The sequence below is a fragment of the Macaca nemestrina genome, chromosome 11, assembly GCF_043159975.1.
Source record: "Macaca nemestrina isolate mMacNem1 chromosome 11, mMacNem.hap1, whole genome shotgun sequence".
Classification (NCBI taxonomy): domain Eukaryota; kingdom Metazoa; phylum Chordata; class Mammalia; order Primates; family Cercopithecidae; genus Macaca; species Macaca nemestrina.
The window spans coordinates 77,000,802-77,026,678 of NC_092135.1; the positions used below are offsets into that span (position 1 = coordinate 77,000,802).

General features: G+C 39.3%; 1 protein-coding gene and 1 long non-coding RNA gene across 10 annotated transcripts in view; one reads left to right on the top strand and one right to left on the bottom strand.

Annotated features, from left to right (window-relative positions):
* The window catches only part of LOC105499520 (coiled-coil domain containing 141), a 263,883-nt gene extending 258,418 nt beyond the window's left edge, over window positions 1–5,465 (bottom strand). For all 7 annotated transcript variants that reach the window (XM_011772110.3, XM_071073848.1, XM_071073845.1 and 4 more), the window contains exon 1: window positions 5,352–5,465. The gene's annotated coding sequence lies outside the window, so the exon portion shown is untranslated. The remainder of the gene's footprint in view (window positions 1–5,351) is intronic.
* A 26-nt stretch (window positions 5,466–5,491) lies between these two features.
* LOC105499524 (uncharacterized) lies at window positions 5,492–25,007 on the top strand. Of its 3 annotated transcripts, none has more exons than XR_011610259.1 (4): window positions 5,492–5,572; window positions 20,294–20,349; window positions 21,041–21,173; window positions 24,886–25,007. It is a non-coding gene; the product is annotated as an uncharacterized lncRNA (long non-coding RNA). The 3 variants fall into 3 exon arrangements; XR_011610258.1 differs by having other exon boundaries at window positions 5,566–5,588; XR_011610260.1 differs by lacking the exon at window positions 5,492–5,572 and adding an exon at window positions 5,609–5,748.
* The last annotated feature ends 870 nt before the right edge of the window (window positions 25,008–25,877 follow it).

The window sequence follows — 25,877 nt, forward strand, 5'->3', positions numbered from 1 at the left end:
TACTCAGTCTCAGGTATTTCTTTATAGCAATATGAGAATGGCCTAATACACTTGTATTATAAACTTGTATCATTTTTTAATTATTTTTCTTGCATTATTGTTATTTCTCAACTCTATTGGAAGCTCCTTCTGGAAAGGAGCCATGTCCCAACATTTTTTGGACCTTTGCAGATCACCTCATAGAGTTACCGTAGAGATTAAGAGTTGCTTTACATGAAGTGCTTGGAAGAAGATTTGACATTTAAGTCCATATATGGAACATGGTGCTAGGCATGGAATTGGTGCTTATAAACATTGGTTGACTGAATCACATGAGTCATACAGTAAAAGGATACAACTAATTAATATAACTCATTCATTCAGTATTTATTCATGCAGCCAACAGTTACTGAGCATTTACTATATACCAGGCATTTTTGCACTGGTAATATAGCAGTGAGCAAAACAAAGAAGTTCCTACCCTCAAGAAGCTGAAATTTCAGTAAGAAAAGATAGACCATAAACAGTGAAATAAATAACCAAGATAAAAAACACACTGTCATAAAAGCTAAGAGAAAAACAACTGGTAGTGGTTTAAGTAGACTGAATCACAAAAGGTTACATTTAGAATTTGCCAGGGAAATCAGGAAATTCTATTAAAATATTTCTATCAAAATACAGAAATTAATGGGAATAATAAATGAATAGTGATTGCAACAACGATAAAAAAAAAAAAAAACATTGCACAATATGACGAAGTTGATGGACCCTGAAATCAGACTGCCTCAATCTCTCCATGTTTCAGTTTCCTCACTGTAAACTGGGAATAATGGGAATGCCTACACCGTATAATATGGTGAGAAGACTAAATAAAATAATACTTAAAAGCACTAAAGATAATGCCTGGCACATAGGTGATGGTCTGATAGGTATATATTCTTATTCAAAAGATGGCAACATCATCTGTTAAGGGATTTCCTAAATCTAGTGGCTGCCACAAAATTTGAAATGAGTTTTTAAAATTAAGTTGAATTAAAACACAAGGTAGGCAATCTGAATGGATTCAACATGTTATCAACACATAAAATATGCATTACCAGGGAGTAAGTTATTTCACTGTAATCAGTTGTAAAAACATTTCAGTGAGCCATTTCTAGAATACCTTCATCATTCACGTTAGCCAAAATTTTCTCCCCAACTCATTCTTTACATCATGTAATGCTCCTCCTGATACTTCTCACTTATTTCTTAGAATACAAGCATTCTCACTTAACTGCCATCCAAAAGTAAATGGAAGTTGCTCTTTCCCCTTAAAGATGCCTCCGATTTTAAACAACAGCTTATTCTTCCATGCATGCACTCATTTGTTCATTGATCAAGTATAATTAAATATGTACTCAGTGCCAGGCACTATTCTAGATGCCAGGCACACAGTAATAAACAAAACAAAATTCATCCTCAGATGGAGCTTGCCTTCTGGTGAGGGAGACATACCCAGTTAGACAAGAAAGACCAGGTACAGTGGCTCACGCCTGTAATCACAACATCTTGGGAGGCCAAGGCGGGACAGATGTTTGGGGCCAGGAGTTTCAGACCAGCCTGGGCTTCATAATGAAATCCCCATTTCTACCAAAAAAATTAAAAATTAGTGGAGCGTAGTGGTGCATGCCTGTAGTCCCAGCTACTCTATAGTCTGGGGTGGGAGGATTGCTTGAGTCTGGAAGGTCAAGGCTGTGGTGAGTCAGGATCATGGCACTGTACTCTACCCTGGGTGACAGAATGAGACCTTGTCTCACACAAAAAAGGAAGAAAACAAACAATTAAAAAGTACATATATTTTATGTCAGGATGTAATAAGTATTATGAAGAAAAATCAGGCAGAGTAAGGTGGAGAGAGCGAACAGAGGAAGAGGGATGCTAGTTTAGGAGGGCATCAGAAAAAGTCTCTTTAATAAATGAGATTTGAGTAGAAATCCTGGATTAAATGAAAACAGCAAGACCTGCACAACTATCCTGGGGAAGAACATTCCAGGCAACTGAGACATGCTTGTTATATTTGAAAAGCATCCAGTAGGTTGTTGTGGCTGGAGCTAATTGAGGACAGAGAGAAGGAGACAGTGATAGAACATGAGATATGAGAGAGAGGGATGACTAGTTCATCTAGGGCCATCTAGGTAGGTGCCTCTAGGTCCTGGTTTGCTTGGGGACAATTCTGGTTTACACCTGTTGCCCTGGAGTGATTGCCCCTAAGGTTCTTTTCATTTTCAGAGGAATCCCGTTTGTATGATGGATTATGTGATAATCTTACTGTTAAGCCTAGGTAAGGACTTTGGATTTAATTCTGAGATAGAAAAGTACTGCAGGTTTTACATCCAAGAAATAACATCATTTGACTTAACATTGTTAAAAACTATTTGTGAAGAAGAGACTGGAGCACGAAGTAAAATGAATTCCATAGCACCTAATCCACAAATGCCAACACATTGCTGCTTTGGGATGTTTCTTTATGGACATTTAGGTTTTCCTTAAGACGAATGACATGTCCAAAACATTGTGACTCCTATTGGCAGTTTTATTCTATGTATTGACTTTCATAGATTTCCTTACAATTAAACATGTTTAATGACATATGAATCCTTAGCTTCTCCCTAAGAGCTAGTAGAATAATTATAAACAAGCAACTTTTATATCTAGCAAGTTTCCCTTCTATAAGGGCTAAAGAAAAGAAAACAAAACTTGGGCAAATTGAAAGAATACTTAACTTGGTCAAAAGACTAAGATGGCTGTATTTACTCTAGTTTTAACCAATGGTTCGCCAAAAGTGATATGCTAGGTAATATCAATACTTGTTAAATTACTATGGACATTTTTCTTGAATAGTCTCTAGTTAGAGTTATGCATGATCTAGAAAACTGTCAAATACATGTGTAGACTAAAGTTAAAATAAATGGTAAACATATGGCTATTATTGATTTGGGCAAACTCTATTCTACATGGGAAAGATGTATACAATAAGCCAGAAAACATTTTTTTTTTAATTGCTGAAAAGCTTTCATGTGCTAAATTTATTTTTTTAGGATTCAAGTCACCTGCCTTCCTACCTGTGTTGAGCTGTGTACTTAAGCTCCAACATAGCAGGGTTCTCTGTTATAATTCCTCTTTACACAAAGAAGTGTCCCAAGAGTTAGTCTTCAGGAGGCAGGGAGATGATATGTAATGAAAGGAGGAGTCTTCGTCAACTTGATTTTGGAAAACTGCATTTCTTTTGTTTTTCCTCTCTGTGGCTAAATTCCAGTTGGGGCTGAGAATTTTCCATCTCAGAGTAGTCCCCAGAGAGACCTAGAGAACAGCAGTCATTCCAGTGGCTTGGGAAGATAGCAGTGACACTAAGGCTAAGCCACCACTTCCTCAAGCAGCAATCATTCTTGCTAAGGAAGAAATAATGATCTAATAAAACCCATGGTTTTATTAATAAATAAAAGCAAGATAGCCTAAATGGCATGGTTATTACCTGTGGATGGATTCGAAGCAGGAAGTATGTAAAAAGTTAAAAAGAGAAAGTTTTTAAAATATAAGATTTTATGAAGAAACACTAAAACGTGATTGAAGAAATTAATGTATATATGGGGTATAGATATATAAGTTATAGAGACTGTTTTAAGGAATGTTATAATGGGCTGTCTCTGTTGTACAGTGGTGATGTTCGATGATTCACTGATAGTTTATTGGCATCAGTTTAGTGAAAAACACATATTTTAATATACTTTAGTAAATCATTTTTATACAATTTAACTGAGTTTTAAAAAATCTGACCAAGTGCACTGTCTCATGCCTGTAATCCCAGCACCTTGGAAGGCCGAGGCAGGTAGATCACTTGAAGTCAGGAATTCGAGACCAGCCTAGCCAACATGGTGAAACCCTGTCTCTACTAAAAGTACAAAAATTAGTTGGGCATGGTGGCACAAAAATCACTTGAACCTAGGAGATGGAGACTTCAGTGAGATTTCAGTGAGCCGAGATCTCGCCACTGCACTCCAGCCTGGGCAACAGAGTGAGAGTCTGTCTCAAAAAACATACACACACACACACACACACACACACACACACACACACACACAGTGCTCTTTGACTCAGAGCACTGCACCAAGACCCCTTAAAAGACACGTGTGTGTGTGTGTGTGTGTGTGTGTGTGTGTGTGTGTGTGTGTGTATATTATATGGTTTTTCAGATCTGCATCTTCATTCCAAGCCAAAACGCCTCACACCAGCATTCACATAGCTATCCCTTGCTATGGGAATCTTCTTTTCTGTTATTACATCACTCACCTCGGTCATAGAACCCACATGAAAAGCAATAATTACTGAGACTGTCTGGAAGGAAAAAGAAGTTAGAAACACCTGCAGGAAAAAAGATACTCATATATGCAGGCTTTTAGGAAAAACAGGAAAAAGATGAGAGAAACTCACAGAAACCTGGAAATCCAAAATGGAAACAAAAGTAGCAGATCATCTGCACCCCACCCCACGCAACCCTCACCACTCCAAGCAAACCCGTTTCCTATCACAAATTCCACACTCAAAGGAAGGACTTCAAAAGCAAAGTCAGCCTATATTATGGAAAGTTTGGATTCTGCTTCTGGCCCATCCCTGCTTTGAGCTCCTGCTAGCAGGGAGAGCCAATGGCCTCGCTACCAATGTTTGCTGAGCACCCACTGTACACAAGGCCCGAGTTCATCCAGTCATTTTAAGTTTGTAAAACATGTAGCCATTTAATCTAGTTGAGCCTCTCAACAATGCTGTACTCTGGGCTTGTATTCTAGACTATTAGCTCTGCCATATGAGTTGAAAAGCTGAGGCAAGAGAAGTAAAGTGACTTATCCAAGTTCATGAAGCCAGTAAGTCGAGACCCCCAACTGCTCCCCTCTTAGTTTCTTGCTCCAGTCTCACAGGGAGTAAGTTCTACTATCCTAGTGCTATATCCAAATTTGTACAAATGTCCACACATACTCGTCACTCAGCTAATCTACACAGTTGAACACCTGCAACAGAGTCCTTTGACTCAGAGCACTGCACCAAGACCCCTTAAAAGACAACAAAAGAAGTACAAAATTATCTCTGTTTTCAGCAACCCCTACACCCTACCATCACAATGGGGAAGACAAAATACACACGTGAAGCATTTTGATAGGAAGATGTGATGACAACATCTAGGAAATATAGCAAACTGAAATGCCTTGGAAATGAGAAGAACCCTTTTAAATAATTCCCCAAATCAACGCGAGCAATGTTAATACAAGAACAAGTTTTATACATGGATGTAAAGCAATCATTATAATAAAACTGCTCTGGGTTTGTGTCATAGTTCTTCTTACCTTTAAAATCACTTTTGTTACCTGGCTTGATAAGGACATGGACAAGATGTGAGGGTAATATGGTTTGGTTCAGATCTGCATCTTCGTTCCAAGCCAAACGCCTCACCCCAGCATTCACATAGCTATCCCTTGCTATGGGAATCTTCCTTTCTGTTATTACATCACTCACCTCTGTCATAGAACCCTCATGAAAGGCAATAATTACTGAGACTGTCCGGAAGGTAAAAGAAGTTAGATGTAGGTATAAAACTATCAGATATCATCTGGTGGTTTTAAAAGTGTTTGACAGTTCCTCCTTCACATGCTTTCTGTCTCCTGCCACCTTGTGAAGAAGGTGACTGCTTCCCCTTCCGCCATGATTGTGAGTTTCCTGTGGCCCACTAAGCCATGCAGAACTGTGAGTCAATTAAGCCTCTTTCCTTTATAAATTACCCAGTCTTGGGCAGTTCTTCATAAGAGTGTGAAAATGGACTAATACAAAAAGTTGGTACCAGGAGTGGTACTAGAGGAACAGAATTTTAAGGATGGATCTCTTTAGTCAGTTTGGGGGTTTTGGGAGTTGGCTGCTTAATCTGATTAGACACAAAAATGCTAAGGACTCTACTTCTAATAGTATAGAGAACACTAATAGTCCTTGGCATGAACAGTTATGCAAAATAAATGCATTTGACACTCCTGATTCACTCCTCTTGAGAAGCAAGGAGTTTAGTGACCCTATACGTAGTATCTTTGACTGTATGTGGAGAAACAAGGAATGTAATGAAGTTGGTTGGTTGCTCCTAAGCTTGCATAACAAAGTGATGAAAGAAAATGATAAGCTCAGGGATTCCAACTCCTGCCTCCAGAAGCATGTATTTAGGCTCAAATCTTCTAAGATTGCCCTGAGTGAGAGTCTTATCTCCTGTAGACAAAGGGCTGAAATTGCAGAAAATCAAACATAAGCTCTTATGATGTGAGTGGCTGGGACCTGCAATGGAAGGTGCACACACAGCCTCGCCAAGTGTCTGCTGTTAAAGTGAGGGCATTGATTGGAAAAGAATGGAACCCTGCAACTTGAATGTGTGGGAGAACACTGACGAAGCTGGCTTGCTGAGTCTTTCAGCTTCTATCTTTCTGCTGTACTAGATGCTTCCTGTCCTTGATCATTGGACTCCAAGTTCTTGGGCCTTTGGACTCTTTGACTTACATCAATGATTTACCAGGGGGTCTCGGGCCTTCAGCCACAGACTGAAGGCTACACTGTCAGTATCCCTACTTCTGAGGCTTTAAGACTCATATTGAACCACCACTAGCTTCTTTGTCCTCGGCTTGCAGACAGCCTATCATGGGACTTTATCTTGAGATTGTGTGAGTCAATTCTCCTTAATAAACTCCCTCTCGTATATACATATATCCTATTATAGTTCTGTCCCTCTGGAGAGCTCTGATTGATACAGATTTTGGTACCAGGAGTGGGTGATTTGGCTCTTCTCAGTCCTTCTAAAGTCACAGGTGGATTTGGCTGAGCAGACCAAATGTGCCAGGTGAAACAGGTGGTAGAACATGTGAACAAATAATACAGTTAAACAGGAAATTTGAGTTATTGCTGTAACGGGGGACTCCTCTCCCCACTGGCATCCATAGACTGGCTGGGTTTGAGGACATCTGGGATATAGCACTATTCATACAGTTTTCTACATTTTTTCCTTCATGGTTGTTAAGAGGGCTGGGGAGGTGCAATGGATGAGACCAAAGCACATTTCAATCAAACTCAATCAGGAATTCAAACTCAATTCTTTAAAAGCAAAACCTTGAGATCACAGAACTGAAAGAAAGCTCTTTATTTCAGAATGTATCCTCCAGGATAATGAATAATCTGTATTTTATAAACTTCTCCACAGAATTCCATCTCACAACTACCTGTGGATGTACAAATTTTACAGAATAAAATAAACAGAAAAAAAATAACAGTTCAAGGAGAATTTCACGGTAGAGGAGTTCAGTTCTTGTGCCCTCCTGGTTTCCTCGTCCAGGGCACTCACCACTTGCCATGGTCTCTGCCTTCTGTCCCATAACTCCTGCCTTTACCTGGTCATGGACCAGATCCCACTTAAGGGGCTGGCACATGGCCTAATGTGTTACTTAATGCTGATATAAAGTTTGGCCTCTTCTACATGACATTGCATTTAAAGGGGATTAGTAACAAGAAGAAAGAGAGTTTTTACAAGAGGAGAGTAGATCCTCAATAAGCAAACTTGTAAGCCTGATCCACTCTCTCCTCTCCTATCATCATACTTATATCTCTTTTTAAAAAGCCCCCCAAAAGGATCAAACTGGCTAAAAACAAAAAAAAGCAAAAATGTGCATGGCATTTTATTTTATTCATTTATTTTATTCATGTTTCATTTTATACTTATGGGTACATAGTAGGTATATATATTTATGGGATATGTGAGTTTATTTTAATTTTAAATTTTTGTGGGTACATAGTAGGCACATATATTTGCAAGGTACATGTTTTGATACAGACATGCAATGCATAACAATCACATAATGGAAGATGGGGTATCCATCCTTTTAAGCATTTATCTTTTGTGTTATAAAAAATTGCATTGAGTGGCGGGCAAGATGGCAGAATAGAAACGGCTCCGGTCTGCAGCTCCCAGCGAGATCAATGCAGAAGGTGGGTGATTTCTGCATTTCCAGCAGAGGTTCCCGGCTCATCTCACTGGGACTGGTTAGACAGCGGGTGCAGCCCACAGAGAGTGAGCTAAAGCAGCTTGGGGCATCACCTCACCCGAGAAGCACAAGGGGTCTGGAAACTCCATCCCTTAGCTAAGGGAAGCTGTGAGGGACTGTGCCAAGAGGGATGGTGCATTCAGTCCAGATATTTTGCTTTACCCATGGTCTTTGCAACCCGCAGACCAGGAGATTCCCTTGGGTGCCTATACCACCAGGGCCCTGGGTTTTAAGCACAAAACTGGGCAGCCATTTGGGCAGACAGTGAGCTAGCTGCAGGAGTTTTTTTTTTCTTTTTACCCCAGTGGCGTCTGGAATGCCAGCGAGACAAAACTGTTCATTCCTCTTGGAAAGGGGGCTGAAGTCAGGGAGCCAAGTGGTATAGCTCAGCAGATCCTGCCCCCATGGAGCCCAGCAAGCTAAGATCTATGGGCTTGAAATTCTCGCTACTAGCACAGCAGTCTGAAGTTGACCTGGGATGCTCGAGCTTGGTGGAGGGAAGGGCCTCCTCCATTACTGAGGCTTGAGTAGGTGGTTTTCCCCTTACAGTGTAAACTGTTTCCCCTTACAGTTCAAAGCTGGGAGCTTTGAACCCGGTGGAGCCCACCGCAGCTTGGCAAAGCTGCTGTAGCCAGACTGCCTCTCTAGATTTCTCCTCTCTGGGTAGGACACTTCTGACAGAAAAGCAGCAGCCCCAGTCAGGGGCTTATAGATAAAACTCCTATCTCCCTGGGATAGATCACCTAGGGGAAAGGGTTGCCGTGGGCACAGCTTCAGCAGACTTAAACGTTCCTGCCTGCCAGATCTGAAGACAGCAGCAGATCTCCCAGCACAGTGCTGGAGCTCTGCTAAGGGACAGACTGCCTCCTGAAGTGGGTCCTTGACCCCCATGCCTCCTGACTGGGAGACACCTCTCAGCAGGAGCCAACAGACACCTCATACAGTAGAGCTCTGGCTGGCATCTCACAGGTGCCCCTCTGGGAAGAAGCTTCCAGAGGAAGGAACAGGCAGCAATCTTTGCTGTTCTGCAGCCTCTGTTGGTGATACCCAGGCAAATAGGGTCTGGAGTGGATGTCTAGCAAACTCCAGCAGACCTGCAGCAGAGAGGCCTGACCATTACAAGGAAAATTAACAAACAGAAAGGAATAGCATCGGCCGGGCGCGGTGGCTCACGCCTGTAATCCCAGCACTTTGGGAGGCCGAGGCGGGCGGATCACAAGGTCAGGAGATCGAGACCACGGTGAAACCCCGTCTCTACTAAAAAAATACAAAAAATTAGCCGGGCGCGGTTGTGGGCGCCTGTAGTCCCAGCTACTCGGGAGGCTGAGGCAGGAGAATGGCGTGAACCCGGGAGGCGGAGCTTGCAGTGAGCCGAGATCGCGCCACTGCACTCCAGCCTGGGCGACAGAGCGAGACTCCGTCTCAAAAAAAAAAAAAAAAAAAAAAGGAATAGCATCAACATCAACAAAAAGGACATCTACACAAAAACTCCATCTGAAGGTTACCAACATCAAAGACCAAAGGTAGATAAATCTGTGAAGATGAGGAAAGAACAGTGCAAAAAGGCTGAAAATTCCAAAATCCAGAATGCCTCTTCTTCTCCAAGGGATCAAAAAAAGTCCAGGACCAGACATTTTCACAGCCAAATTCTACCACAGGTAGAGGAGCTGGTACCATTGCTTCTGAAACTATTCCAAAGAATAGAAAAAGAGGGAATCCTCCCTAACTCATTTTATGAGGCCAGCCATCACCCTGATACCAATACCTGGCAGAGACACGACAGAAAAAGAAAATTTCAGGCCAATATCCCTAATGAACATTGATGCAAAAATCCTCAATAAAATACTGGCCAACCAAATCCAGCAGCACCTCCAAATGCTTATCCACGAAGATCAAGTCAGCTTCATCCCTGGGATGCAAGGGTGGTTCAACATACTCAAGGTGGAGTAAAGACTTAAACGTAAGACCTAAAACCATAAAAACCCTAGAAGAAAACCTAGGCAATACCATTCAGGACATAGGCATGGGCAAAGACTTCATGACTAAAACGACAAAAGCAATGGGAACAAAAGCCAAAATTGACAAATGGGATCTAATTAAACTAAAGAGCTTCTGCACAGCAAAAGAAACTATCATCAGAGTGAACAGGCAACCTACAGAATGGGAAAAAATTTTGCAGTCTATCCATCGGACAAAGGGCTGACATCCAGAATCTACAAGGAACTTAAACAAATTTACAAGAAAAATGCAAACAACCCCATCAACCCCATATCCTTTTTGGGCAAAGGATATCAACAGGCACTTCTCAAAAGAAGACATTTATGCGGCCAAGAAACTTATTAAAAAAAGCTCATCATCACTGGTCATTAGAGAAATTCAATTCAAAACCACAATGAGACACTATCTCATGCCAGTTAGAATGATAATCATTAAAAAGTCAGGAAACAACAGATTCTTGAGAGGATGCGGAGAAATAGGAATGATTTTACACTGTTGGTGGGAGTGCAAATTAGTTCAACTATTGTGGAAGGCAGTGTGGTGATTCCTCAGGGATCTAGAATGAGACATACCATCTGACCCAGTGATCCCATTACTGGGTATATACCCAAAGGATTATAAATCATTCTACTATAAAGACACACGCACATGTATGTTTATTGCAGCATTATTCACAATAGCAAGACTTGGAACCAACCCAAATGTCCATGAATAATAGACTGGATAAAGAAAATGTGGCACTTATATACCATGGAATGCTATGCAGCCATAAAAAAGGATGAGTTCATGTCCTTTGCAGGGACATGGATTAATCTGGAAACCGTCATTCTCAGCAAACTAACACGGGAACAGAAAACCAAACACTGCATGTTCTCACTCATAAGTGGGAGTTGAACAATGAGAACACATGGACACAGGGAGGTGAACATCACACACTGGGGCCTATGGGGATCAGGGGCTAGGGGAAGGATAGCATTAGGAAAAATACCTAATGTAGATGATGGGTTGATGGGTGCAGCAAACCACCATGGCAAGTGTATACCTATGTAACAAAACTGCACATTCTGAACATGTACCCCAGAACTTAAAGTATAATAAAAAAATTAATTATATTCTTTTAGTTATTTTAAATGTAAAACTAAATTATTATCGACTATAGTTACCCTATTGTGCTATCAAATACTAGGCCTTATTCATTTACTCTATTTTTTTGTATCGATTAACCATCCTCACCTCTTAAACCCCCACCCCACCACTACCATTCCTAGCCTCGTAACCATCTGTATTAGTCTGTTCTCACACTGCTAATAAGGACATACCCAAGATTGGGTAATGTATAAAGGAAAGAGGTTTAATTGACTCACAGTTCAGCATGGCTGGGGAAGCCTCAGGAAACTTACAAACATAGCAGAAGGGGAAACAAACACATCCTTCTTCACATGGCAGCGGCCAGGAGAAGTGTTGCGCAAAACAGGGGAAAGCCCCTTCTAAAACCAATAAATCTTGTGGGAACTCACTCACTATCACAGAAATAGCAGCTTGGAGGTAACCAACCCCATGATTCAATTACTTCCCACTGTGTCCCTCCTATGACATGTGGGGACTGTGGGAACTACAAGATAAGATTTGGGTGGGGACACAGCCAACCATACCAATCAGCCCCTGGCCCCTCCCAAATCTCATGTCCTCACATTTCAAAACACAATCATGCCTTCCCAATCATCCTCCAAAGTGTTAACTCATTCCAGTATTAACCTAAAAGTTCAAGTCCAAAGTCTCATCTGAAACAAGGCAAGTCTGTTCTCCACCTATGAGCCTGTAAAATCAAAAGCAAGTTAGTTACTTCCTAGCTACAATGCGGGTACAGGCATTTGGTAAATACAGCCATTCCAAATGGGAGAAATCGGCCAAAACCAAGGGGCTATAGGCCCCATGCAAGTCTGAAATCCAGCAGGGCAGTCAAATCTTAAAGCTCTGAAACGATCTTCTTTGACTTCATGTTTCACATCCAGGTCATGCTGATGCAAGAGGTGGGTTCCCATGGTCTTGGGCAGCTCCACCCTTGCAGCTTTTCAGGGTACAGCTCCCCTCCCAGCTGCTTTCATGGCTGGCATTGAGTGTCTGCAGCTTTTCCATGTGCACTGTGCAAGCTGTCGGTGGATCTTCCATTCTGGGGTCTGGAGGGTGATGGCCCTCTTCTCACAGCTCTACTAGGCAGCGCCCCAATGGGGATTCTGTGTGGGGGCTCCAATCCCACATTTCCCTTTGGCACTGCACTAGCAGAGGCTCTCCATGAGGGCACTGCCCCTGTAGTACACCTCTGCCTGGACATCCAGGCATTTCTATACATCCTCTGAAATCTATGTGGAAGTTCTCAAACCTTAATTCTTGTCTTCTGTGTACCTGCAGGACTAATACCACATGAAAGCTGCCAAGGCTTGGGGCTTGCACCCTCTGAAGCCGTGGCCCAAGCTGTAACTTGGTCCCTTTAGCCATGGCTGGAGCTGAAGCAGCTGGGGCACAGAACACAATTTCCTGAGGCTGGACACAGCAGGGGGACCCTGGGCCCTGCCCACACAACCTTTTTTCCCTTCTAAGCCTTCAGGCTTGTGTTGAGAGGGGCTGCTGAGAAGGTCTCTGACAGGCCCTGGAAACATTTTCCCCATTGTCTTGGTGATTAGCATTTGGCTGCTGGTTACATATGCAAATTTTTGCAGCAGGCTTTAATTTCTTCCCAGAACATGAATTTTCCTTTTCTACTGCACTGTCAGGCTGCAAATTTTCCTAACTTTATGCTCTGTCACCTACTGAATGCTTTGCTGCTTAGAAATTTCTTCCACTAAATACCCTAAATCGTCTCTCTCAAGTTTAAAGTTCCACAGATCTCTAGGGCAGGGACAAAATTCCACCAGTCTCTTGAGTGACCTTTGCTCCAGTTCCCAACAGGTTCCTAATCTCCATCTGAGACCACCTCAGCCTGGACTTTATTGTTCATATCACTGTCAGCATTTTGGTAAAAGCCATTCAATAAGTCTCTAGGAAATTTCAAACTTCCCACATTTTCCTGTTTTCTTCTGGGCCCTCCAAACTTTCCAACCTCTGCCTATTACTCAGTTTCAAAGTTGCTTCCACATTTTCAGATATATTTACAGCAGCACCTCACTACCTGGTAACAATTTACTGCATTAGTCCTTTCTCATGCTGCTAATAAAGACATACCTGAGACTGGGTAATGTATAAAGGAAAAAAGTTTAATTGACTCACAGTTCAGCATGGCTGGGGAGGCCTCAGGAAACTTGCAATCGTGGTGGAAAGGGAAGCAAACATCCTTCTTCACATTCCTGGAGCAAGGAGAAATTCTGAGCAAAGGCGGGCAAGGTCCCTTATAAAACCATCAGATCTCATGAGAACTCACTCACTATTATGAGAACAACCTGAGGATAACTGCCCCCATGATTCAACTCCCTCCCACTGGGTCTCTTCCACGACACATGGGGATTATGGGAACTACAATTCAAAATGAAATTTGGGTGAGGACACAGCCAGACCATATAACCATCCTTCTACTCTCTATCTCCATAGTTTCAATTGTTTTGATTTTTAGACCCCACAAACAAGTGACAACATGTGATGTTTGTCTGTCTGTGCCTTGCTTATTGCACTTAACATAGTGACCCCAGTTCTGTCCATGTTGTTGCAAATGACTGAATCTCAATCTTTTTTATGGCTAAATAGTACTCCGTTATGTTTAAGTATCACATTTTTCTTATCCATTCATCTGTCGACAGACACTTACGTTGCTTCCAAATCTTGGCTGTTGTGACAAAAGCTGCAATAAACATGAGTGTACATATCTTTTTGATATACTGATTTCCTTTCTTATGGGTATATAACTAACAGTGTGATTGTTGAATCACGTAGTAGCTCTACTTTTACTTTTTGGAGGAGCCTCCAAACTGTTTTCCATAGTGGTTGTACTAATTTACATTCCCACCAACAGTGTATGAGGATTCCCTTTTCTCTACATCTTTGCCAGCATTTGTTATTGCCTGTCTTTTGGATATAAGCCATTTTATCTCAGATAAGATGATATCTCATTGTGATTTTGATTTGCATTTCTCTGGTGATCAATGATGTTGAACACCTTTTCATACTCCTGTTTGCCATTTGTAAGTCCTCTTTTGAGAAATGTCTATTCAAGTGTTTTCCCCATTTTTAATCAGATTTTTAGATTTTTTCCTGTAGAATTGAGTTTCTTATATGTTCTAGTTATTAATCCCTTGTCAGATGAGTAGTTTTCTAATATTTTCTCCCATTCTGTGGGTTTTATCTTTACTTTGTTGATTGTTTCTTTTGCTGTACAGAGAAGCTTTCTAACTTGATGCTATTCCATTGGCCCATTTTTGCTTTGGTTGCCTATGTTTGTTGGATATTACTTAAGAAATCTTTGCCCAGACTGATGGCCTGGAGAGTTTCCTCAATGTTTTCTTGTGTTAGTTTCATAATTTGATGTCTTAGGTTTAAGTCTTTAATCCACTTTGATTTGATTTTTGTGTATGACAAGAGATAGGGGACTAGTTTCCTTCTTCTGCATGCGGATATCCAGTTTTCCCAGAACCATTTGTTGAAGAATCTTTTTCCCAATGTATGTTCTTGGCACCTTGTTGAAAATGAGTTCACTGTAGGTGTGTGGATTTATTTCTGGGTTCTCTATTCTGTTTCATTTGTCTATGTGCCTGTTTTTATGCCATTACTATGCTGTTTTGGTTACAATAGCTCTGTAGTATAATTTGAAGTCAGGTAATGTGATTCCTCCAGTTTTGTTCTTTTTGCTTAGGATGACTTTGGTTATTCTGGATCTTTTGTGGTTCCATATACATTTTAGCATAGTTTTTTTCTGTTTCTGTGAAGAATATCATTGGTATTTTGATAGACATTTCATTGAATCTGTAGACTCCTCGGGGTATTATGGACATTTTAACAACATTGATTCTTCCAATTCATGAACATGGAATATCTTTGTGTTTTATGGTGTCCCCGCCCGAATTTCTTTAATCGGTGTTTTCTAGGTTTCATTATAGAGATCTTTAACTCCTTCAGTTAATTCCTACATATTTAATTTTATTCATGGTTATTGTAAATGGGACTACTTTTTATTTTTCAGTTTCTTTAGTTTCAGTTTCTGTTAACATATAGAAATTCTATGTATGTTGATTTTGTATCCTGCAACTTGACTAAATTTTTTTTTATCAGTTTTAATAGATTTTTTGTGGAGTCTTTAGGTTTTTCTAAATATAATATATCATTTGCAAATCTGACTTCTTTGTTTCTAATTTGGATGGCCTTTATATCTTTCTCTTACCTTATTGCTCCAGCTAGGACTTTCAGTACTATGTTGAATAACAGCAGTGAAAGCCATCCTTGTCGTGTTCCAGATATTAGAGGAAAGGCTTTCAAATTTTTACCCCTTCAGTATGATACTACCTGTGGGTCTGCCATGTATGACTTTTATTATGTTGAGGTATGTTCCTTCTGTATCCAGTTTTCTGAGAGTTGTTATCATGAAAGGATGCTAAATTTTATCACATGCTTTTCCAGCATCCATTGAAATGATCATATGGTTATAGTCCTTCATTCTGTTGATATAATGTATCACATTGGTTGATTTGCATATGTTGAACCATTCTTGCAAACTAGCAATAAATACCACTTGGTCTTGATGAATAATTTTTTTGTTTTGTTTTGTTTGTTTTTGAGATGGAGTGTTGCTCTGTCACCCTGGCTGGAGTACAGAAGCACGATGTCGGCTCACTGCAACTCCACCTCCTGGGTTCACACCATTCTCCTGCCTCAGCTTCCCAAGTAGCTGGGATGACAGGCACCCGCCACCACGCCCGCCTAATTTTTTGTATTTTTAGCAGAGACGGGATTTCACCATGTTAGCCAGGATGGTCTCCATCTCCTAACCTCATGATCCTCCCACCTCGGCCTCCCAAAGTGCTGGGATTACGGGTGTGAGCCACTGTGCCTGGCCAATGAATAATCTTTTAAATGTACTGTTGAATTTGGTTTGTTAGTATCTTGTTGAAGTTTTTGTATCAATATTCATTAGAGATATTGGCCTGTAGTTTTCTCCTTTTTTGATGTGTCTTTGTCTGGTTTTGGTGTCAGTGTAATACTGGCCTTGTAGAATAAGTTTCAAAGTATTCCCTCCTACTCTGTTTTTCAGAATAGTTTGAGTAGAATTGATATTAGTTATTCTTTAAATATTTGGTAAAATTCAGTAGTGAAGTCATCAGGACCCAGGGTTTTCTTTACTGGGAGACTTTTTATTACGACTTCAATCTCATTACTTGTCAGAGGTCTGTTTAGGTTTTAAATTTTCTTATGGTTCAACCTTGGTAGTTTGCATGTGTCTAGGAATTTGTCTATTTCTTATAGATTTTCCCATTTATTGGCATGTAGTTGCTCCTTGTAGCCACTAATGACCCTTTGAATTTCTGCAGTATCAGTTGTAATGTCTCCTTTTTCATCTCTGATGTTATTTATTTGGATCTTCTCTCTCTCTCTCTTTTTTTTTTTTTTTTTTTTAGTCTGACTAGAGGTTTGTCAATTTTGTTTAACTTTTCAAAAAATCAACTTTATATTTCATTCATCTTTTGTTATTTTCTTAATTTCAAATTTATTTATTTATGCTCTGACCTTTATTTCTTTTCTTCTACTAATTTTGGGTTTAATTTGCTCTTGCTTTTCTAGTTCTTTAAAATCCTATGTTAGGTTTTTTATTTGAACTTTTTGTTATTTTTTTGATGTAGGCACTTATAGCTATAAACTTCCTTCTTAGAAGTGCTTTTGCTGTATCCCATAAGTTTTGGCATATTGTGTTTCATTATCATTTGTTTCAAAAAAATTTTCAATTTCTTTCTTAATTTCTTCCTTGACCCACTGGTCATTCAGGAGCATATTGTTTAATTTCCATGTACTTGTATAGTTTCCAAAATCCCTCTTATGATTGATTTGTAGTTTTATTCCATTGTGGTCAGAGAAAATGCTTGATATTATTTTAATTTGGGGGGGATATTTTAAGGCTTGTTATGTGACCTAATATATGGTCTATCCTTGAGAATGATCCATGTGCTGAGGAAAAGGATATGTACTCTATAGTCATTAGATGAAATGTTCTATAAATATCTATCAGATTCATTTGGTCTATAGTGCATTTTAAGTCTGATGTTTCTTTGTTGATTTTCTATTTGGAATACCTGTCCAATGCTGAAAGTGGGGTGTTGAAGTCTCCAGCTATTATTGTATTGGAGTCTCTCTCTTTAGCTCAATAATATTTGCTTTGTATATCTGAGTGTTTCAGGGTTGGGCCCATGTATATTTAAAATTGTTATATCCTCTTGCTGAACTGACCCATTTATCATTATATAATAACCTTCTTTGTCTTTTCTTACAGTTTTTGTTTTGAAATCTATTTTGTCTGATATAATTATAGCTACTACTGTTCTTTATTGGTTTCCATTGGCATGGAATATCTTTTTCTATCCGTTTATCTTCAGTTTATGTGTGTCTTTATAGTTGAAATATGTTTCTTGTAGAAAATAGATTAATAGGTCATGTTTTTTGGCTTTTTGTGTCCAAAACTCTGTCTTTTTATTGGAGAGTTTAGTCCACTTACATTCAATGTTATTGTTGATAAATAACGATGTACTTCTACTATTTTGTTTGTTTTCTGGTTGCTTTGTGGTCTTGTCTTCCTTCTTTCCTTCCTGTCCTCCTTTTAGTGAAGATAATTTTCTCTGGTTATATGATTTAATTTCTTGCTTATTTTTTCTGTATACATTGTATGATTTTTGGTTTGAGATCACCTGATAACAACACTGTTTGCATAAACAAACAAACATGCAAGCAATCAAAAAGAAAACTAATTAAGACTGTATACCTTAATAATCCCCTTGCTTTTAAATTTTTTGTTGTTACTATTTGTATCTTATTGTACTGTCTACATTGTAAAAATTAGTTGTTACTATTTTTTTCATTGGTTCATTGTTTAGTCTTTCTACTTAATAGCAGTTTACACACCACAGTTACCCTGTTATATTATTCTTTGCTTTTCTTTGTACTTCCTATTACCACTGAGTTTTGTACCTTCAGATTATTTCTTCTTGCTCCTTTTTGTCCTTTTCTTTATGATTATAAAACTCCCTTTAGCATTTCTTATAGGACAGCTCTAGTGATGATAAAAATCTCTCTCCTTTTTTTTTTTTTTTTTTTTTTTTTGGTCTGGGAAAGTCTTTATTTCTCCTTCATGTTTGAAAGATTATTTCACCTGATGTACTATTCTAGGTTTAAAAATATTTTCCTTCAGCAATTTATATATGTCATGCTACTCTCTCCTGGCTTATAAGGTTTCTACTGAAAAGTCTGCTGCCAGATGTATTGGAGCAATTTGTTTCTTTTCTCTTGTGGCTTTTAGTATCCTTTCTTTATCCTCTATCTTTGGGAGTTTGTTTATTAAATACCTTGAGGTAATCTACTTTGGGTCAAATCTGTTTAGTGTTCTATAACTTTCTTGTACTTGGATATTGATGTCTTTCTCTAGGTTTGTAAAGTTCTCTGTAGTTATCCCTTTGAATAGACATTCTACTTCTTCTTTAAGGCCAATAACTCTTAGATTTCCCCCTTTGAAGCTGTTTTCTAAAATATGTGTGTTTCATTGGTTTGTATTATTTTTTATTTTGTCTCCCCTGACTGTGTATTTTCAAATTGCCTGTGTTCAAGCTCACTCATTCTTTCTTCTGCTTGATCAATTTCGCTGTTAAAAGACTATGATGCATTCTTCACTATGCCAAATGCATTTGCCAGCTCCAGAATTTCTCCTTGATTCTTTTAAATTATTTCCATCTCTTTGTTCCTTTATCTGATAGAATTCTGAATTCTCTGTGTTGTCTTTATGTGAGTTTCCTCAAAACAGCTATTTTGACTTCAACATCTAAAATGTCACATATCTCTGTTTCTCCAGGATTGGCCCCTGGTGCATTATTTAGTTCATTTGGTGAGGTCATGTTTTCCTGGGTCATCTTGATACTTGTAGATGTACATCTGTGTCTGGGCATTGAAAAGTTACTTTTTTTGTTTTGTTTTGTTTTTTGTAGTCTTCTCAGTCTGGGCTTGTTTGCACTATCGTTTTTGGGAAGGTTTTCCAGGTATTTTAAAAGGCTTGGGTGTTCTGATCTGTATCCGCTTTAGGGCAGACCCCAAACCCAGCAGTGCTGTGGTTCTTGCAGACTCATAGAGTTACCACCTTGATGGTCTTGGCCAAGATAAATAATTCTCTGGATTACCAGGCAGAAACTCTTGTTCTCTTCCCTTACTTTCTCCGAAACAAATAGAGTCTCTTTCTGCCCTGAGCCACCTGAAGCTGGGGTGTGGAGTGACACAAGCACCCTGGTGGCCACCACCCCTAGGATTCTGCTAGTTCAGACCTGAAGCCAGCACAGCACTGGGCATTACGCAAAGTCTTCTGTAACCACTTCCTGGCTACCGCCTATGTTCGCCCAAAGCCCTGGGGCTCTATAATCAGCAGGTGCCAAGGCCAGTCACACCTATGCTGTTCTTTCATTGAGGGTGGTGAGTTCCCCCAGACTCCCAGGTGGGTCCAGAGATGCCATCCAGGAGCCAAGTCTAGAGTCAAAAACCTTAGAAGTCCACCTGGTATTTTATTGTACTACAGCTGAGCTGACACTCAAACCACAAGAGGCTTTCCTTCTCATTCTTCCCTCCCCTTTCCAAAGGCAGAGGAGCCTCACCTGGTGGCCATTGCCACCTATTCCATTTTGGTCAGAGAAGATGCTTGATATTATTTTAATTTTGGGAGGATATTTTAAGGCTTGTTACGTGACCTAACATATGGTCTATGCTTGAGAATGATCTGTGTGTTGAGGAACAGGCCCATGGGGAGTAGTGCCAGACTACCACTGGTGTTCTCCTAAGGCCCAAGGGCTCTTCAGTCAGCTTGTGAGTGCTGCCTGGCCCGGGATTCACCTTTCAGAGCAATGGGCTCTCCTCTGGCCCAGGGCAGGTCCAGAAATGCCATCCAAGACCTAAGTCCTAGAATTGGGGGCCCCAAGAGCCTGTTTGGTGCTCTAACCTGCTATGGCTGAGCTGGTATCTAAGGTGCAAGACAAAGTCCCCTTTACTTTTCCCTCTGCTTTCTCAATCAGGAGCCTCACCCTTTAGACACCACAGTTAGGAATATGCTGAGACTCATTTGTGGCTGGTAAGTCTCTGTCTCACCCAAGGCCCTTGACTTAGTATCTGGGTATTGCTGCTGGTTATTCAGGGCTCGAGGGCTATTCAGTTACCGGGTAATAAACCTGCCAGTACTGGGTCCTTCCCTTCAAGGCAGTGAGTGGTTCCCTTCTGGTCCAGGGTGTGTCTAGAAATGTCCAGGAGGTAGGGCCTGGAATAGGGTTCTTATGACTTTGGTGCCCTATCCTCCTGTGGCTGAGCTGGTATTTAAGATGCAATACAAAACCTGCCCCACTCTTCCATCTTCTCTTTTCAAGTGGAAGAAGGGGTTCTCTTTTGGCGTTGCCTGGAGTTAGGGAAGGGGTGATGCTAGCACTCCCTTAGTCAGCCCAGCTGGTGTCTCAGTATGTCCCATGTCCCCCCACGCCACTGGCTCTGGGCCCAGTTTAAACCTAGGACTCATTTATATTTTGCAGTCCTTGTGGCCTAGACAGCCTTTCAAGTTCATATGGGACCCCAAAGCCCTTTAGCTTACAATGATGAGGTTTGCAGGAACTCAAGTTCCAACCTCTGGGATCTGCGACTCCCCTCTGGCTAGGACTGGTTTAAATGCACACTCGGGTGAGCATCAGCTGAGTTGGGTCTGGTTTTGCTTTCTGCTATAACGCAGCAGCACTGAGTTCAATACCTCACAATTGCTGTGCTTTCCTTCTTCCCAGGGCACAGAAGGCACAAGGTTCTCTTCATCTTACCGCCACTTTCAGGGGATGGAGGAGGAGGTGGTGTCAGTAATCCAAGACTGATCATTCTACCTCTTCATTGCCTTTTTTAGCGATATGAAGTTAAAAGCAGGTACTTACTGTGAGTGCTCATCTGATTTGTGGTTCTTATGAAGGTGCTTTGTGTGTGCGTGTGTAGATAGTTTTAAAATCAATGTTCTTGCAGGGGGCTTGAGGGGGAACAATTGGTGATGACTTCTATTCCACCGTCTTGCTCTACCCACTCCACCTGCCTCACATTTTAAATGCCATGCAAATTATCATTTTCTTTTTCAACAAATACTTGCTGAGCACTTTTGATGTACCAGATATTGACTTAAGCACCAAAAAAACATCAGGCAAGAAGACAAATGCGATCCCTGCCCTCAGGAGCTTGTTGTCTAGGAAGCTCAGAGAAAATAATATCAATATAGGGCACTGATCATGTGCCAGATACCCTGCTGAAGATTTATTTTACATAATGTCACTTAATTACTAGAGAAACACTGAAGTATTTTCTGTATTAATGCCATTTTATTGAGGACACTGACCTAGAAACGTTAAATAACATCCAAAATCACAAGGTTAATATGGCTTAACCCATGCCAACCTAACACCAAAAACAGAATTCTGAACCACTGGCTCTAAAGCATGAAACCCCAAAGCCTGTATTCTGTTTTCTGTGTCATGGTGTCTAAAGTAAATCTGATTTTGAGTAACTATTGGAACAATGATAAATGATTTTACCAAACTGAAAATTAAACATGTATTACTAGTTTCAGGGTAGGTCATGTGAGCCTTGTACTTGTGAATTCTTTCGACCATCAATCCAACTACAACAGAATCTGTTGCATTTTGTTAGTGTGAGCACCTGGGTTTCTGTCTCCGTCTATTTCTTGTCATTAATGTTGATACATCATTCTGGTTTTGTATGTCTTTGTTGATCTCATGGGTCAGGCCTTATTGTGTGTTTTTGCATGTTATATTCAAATATACTACTGTAAATACACTTATATGTCTGTAAACATACTCAGTAAATGTAATACTATAATCATTACTATTCCATTCTTTTCACAAATCTTCAGTTGTTTCTCCAATTTTTTTGCTTCCCTTCTATTTTGTGCTGTTCTCTTGCTATTTGATCTTTTCTGTTGTACTTTTTCCTCTCTGCATTCTGCACAGGTTGTTCTCTCTCTGCTACACAGCTACTACTTCTTCACTTCCTTTCTTGTTTTGACTAAAATACCTCTAAGCATATAAACTTTTTCTTCACTCACATAAATTTGCTGGCATCTATACTCACCATGCTACCAAAAAAAAAAAAAAAAAAAAAAAAAAAAAAAATTCTTTCAGTAGGAAAAGCTGTTTCTCTGCAATGCTACAAAAAAGAACTGTTTATTTTTTGTTTGTCTTATTTTTAAAGCAATACTAAAAGCAGTGTGGTATAGGCAAAATTATAAACACACTGATCAACAGGACAGAATAGCTAGCCCAGAAGTAGCCCCAGAAGACTTAAGAACTCAACTCTATATATTTTCAAAGGAGTATCAGAAATCAATAGGAGGGATAGATTATCCAATAAGTTATGTTGAGAACATTTGATATGTGGAAAAATGTACCATATTACTACCTCACACAAGGCACCAACATTTTTTATGAATGTAGGAGTTTAGAGTAATAAAAAACTGCACAGGAGAAACAAAATTTAAGCTGAGGAAAGATTTTCTAGTCATTAAGGCAATATGAAAATATCAAGGCTGGGCGCAGTGGCTCAAGCCTGTAATCCCAGCACTTTGGGAGGCCAAGACGGGCGGATCACGAGGTCAGGAGATCGAGACCATCCTGGCTAACACGGTGAAACCCTGTCTCTACTAAAAAAATACAAAAAAAACCTAGCCGGGCATGGTGGTGGGCGCCTGTAGTCCCAGCTACTCGGGAGGCTGAGGCAGGAGAATGGCGTAAACCCGGGAGGCGGAGCTTGCAGTGAGCTGAGATCACGCCATTGCACTCCAGCCTGGGCGACAGAGCCAGACTCTGTCTCAAAAAAAAAAAAAGAAAAAAGAAAAGAAAATATCAAGAAGACAATCTGTTAATAAATTTCACCATAAATATGAGCACGATAACATCACCAAACTTCATAAAGACAGAATAAATAGCAAACTAGGAAAAATACTTGTTCAAATATGATGGATTATTAGCCTTATTTAAAAAAACAAAAAAACAAAAACCTCTTCAAACAAGTAAGAAAAAATGCTAACTCCAAAGGAAAAGTATGCAAAAACAGTAACAGACAAGTCACCAGAAGGGAAACACAATGGATAATAATAAATCACTAAATTTGTTTTAGCCTCACTGGTGGTTAAAGAAATGTACAGTGAACTGAATTTCTCAAAGATTTGTAAAGACTTTAAGAAGAACAACACTTCATGCTGGAAATAGTGCCATGAGACAGGAAACAGTGCCATATACACGATGTATGTGTAACTGTTAACAGACACATACATCTACCTAACCTTCTGGAAAGCAATTTGGCCATATCTATTAAAAGCCTCAAAATATGGATACATTCCAATCCAAGATTTCTACTTTCAGGAATCAATCCCAAGGAGAGATGCTGTCAAAAAGTTAAGAGCAAGGATGTTCATTGCAGCATTACTTATAGTACCATTAAGAAAGAAAGAGAAAGAAAGAAACTAAATGTTTTACCTAAGAGTGTAATAGTTAAATCATGGTATTTACATATTATTGAATATTACACAGCTATTGACTTAAACTGGGAAAAAAGTTGAATAACTTTTTAATGATATAGCTGTAAAAAGCAGGAAATAAAGTTGAATGCTAGCATAATCTTGTTAGGTTAAATACAAAGAAAATATATCAAATATTAACTGTATGTTCTCAGTATTGATAAATTATAGGCAGTTTTTTAAAAATATTTTTCTCTATTTACTAGAGTACTGTAAAAAATAGTAACTACACATTACTCTTAAATGGAATTTTAAAGAATAAAGCATAAAGGAATTAGTTATTTCCAGTTTTGAAAACAACCTTCCCTCAGTGATGAGATACTGGAAAATGACAGTTCAGGCTTCACTGTTTTGAATTTGCTAATAATTTTTACCATAGATTGGATGTGCTAATCTTTCAGAATGTGTTAACTTCATAAATACATTTGGTTTCTCTAGTCCCTATAAGTATATAATTCCCAAAATGCCATCTCTGTAGTCTTCTACTCAAATTAGAGAAATTAGGTAATTTGCAGGATGATCAGATGTTGCCTCTGAAAAGTTTATATACTGAGGTTTTTATAAAAGGTATTCTAGAATCTTGCAGTCAGAAGTGTGGTCTGCAGACTGGCAGCATCAGCAGCAGCTAGAAACATTGAAAATGCAAAACCTTTGGTCCTACCCTAGATTTACTGAATCAGAAACTGCATTTTAATAACATCTCCAGTTGATTTGTAGGCACATTCATGTTTGATAACCATTGGTGTAGACCACATATTCTAGTTCTAACTACATGTCTACAATGCAACTATAGTCCTCCTTTAAAACTTAATCTATGTTCATGTCCTAAGTACCAGTACTATCTTTATGGTCTGAGTTCTAAACATTTTCTTAGAACAAGAGCGGCTTCCAACTAATGAATGGGACATACCCTAAAAATATATTGGTAGGTCAGTTGTTAACAACTTATACAGTAGTATTATTAATGCTAGATTTGTAGGTCACCTTAAAGTAGCTTGCTTAACTCATAATGTAGTTGAAAAAGACTAATTGCATTTTAATCATTTTTTTATGGGAAAGTATGTTCCCAGTTCTAACAGTTCTAACAGAAGATTCTAGGAAAGCCTGATACTGCCATCAATACAGGACTCCCAGATGGACACAACTGTTAGTATTTGTGTATATGTATACAATTAGTGGAGCTGATACTCCTATTCTGAAAAAGTTCTAAACACAAGAATAAAATGTATTAAAAAGACAGGAATGTCAAGCGTTGCTATTTACTCATTCACATTTTCTCCCAATTTTATTTTGACCAAACACAATGGTAAGATAACTTCAATGGTTTGAAACAGGTTTTTGGATACATGAAGCATCTAATGGAAAACCTAGAGATGGGTGGATACTCTAACGTGTAAACATACCTATTAATAACAAATGTACATTGTTCTTCTATATTTTTTTTTGCTCGTATGTTGAACTGTCACTCAAATGTAGTTAATTTCATTGGACAAGGTATAAGGGCTTGCCAATTTCCAAACTCTGGCAATCTGAAATCCCTAGTAGTCATTCTGGAACTGCTATTGTTTATAGCATATGATTTTACTTTAAATATTGCTTTGTTCTAATATGCCTCCTTCATCCCCAAATACACATTCATCTTTTATGCCTTAAAAATAGACTTCTCAGTAGGAACAAAGGAAATTTAACCACTGTCTATTATGGCGAGAACCTATTTCTGACACCACCACAAGATCTAGAGAAAGCACTGAACTTCTGTGCCAAGCCTGTGGGAAGGGGGCGTTGGGGTCATGGGAGAGGGAAGGAGAAGCTTCTGTCTTCTAAGACTCCAGGTTATTTCAGAATATACAAGTTACATTTTTGATTTAATAAAAGGTTTTAGGTAACATTGTTAGAAGAAATTTAAACCTTTACAAAAAAATAATTCAAATTGATTCAAAGATGCAGAATTCACCAGATTATCTTATAGATACCAGTGTGACTTAATTCTCCCTAGATTTTATGAACAATTTTTATTAATAGAAATCAAACTTATTGTCCAAAGTGACAAT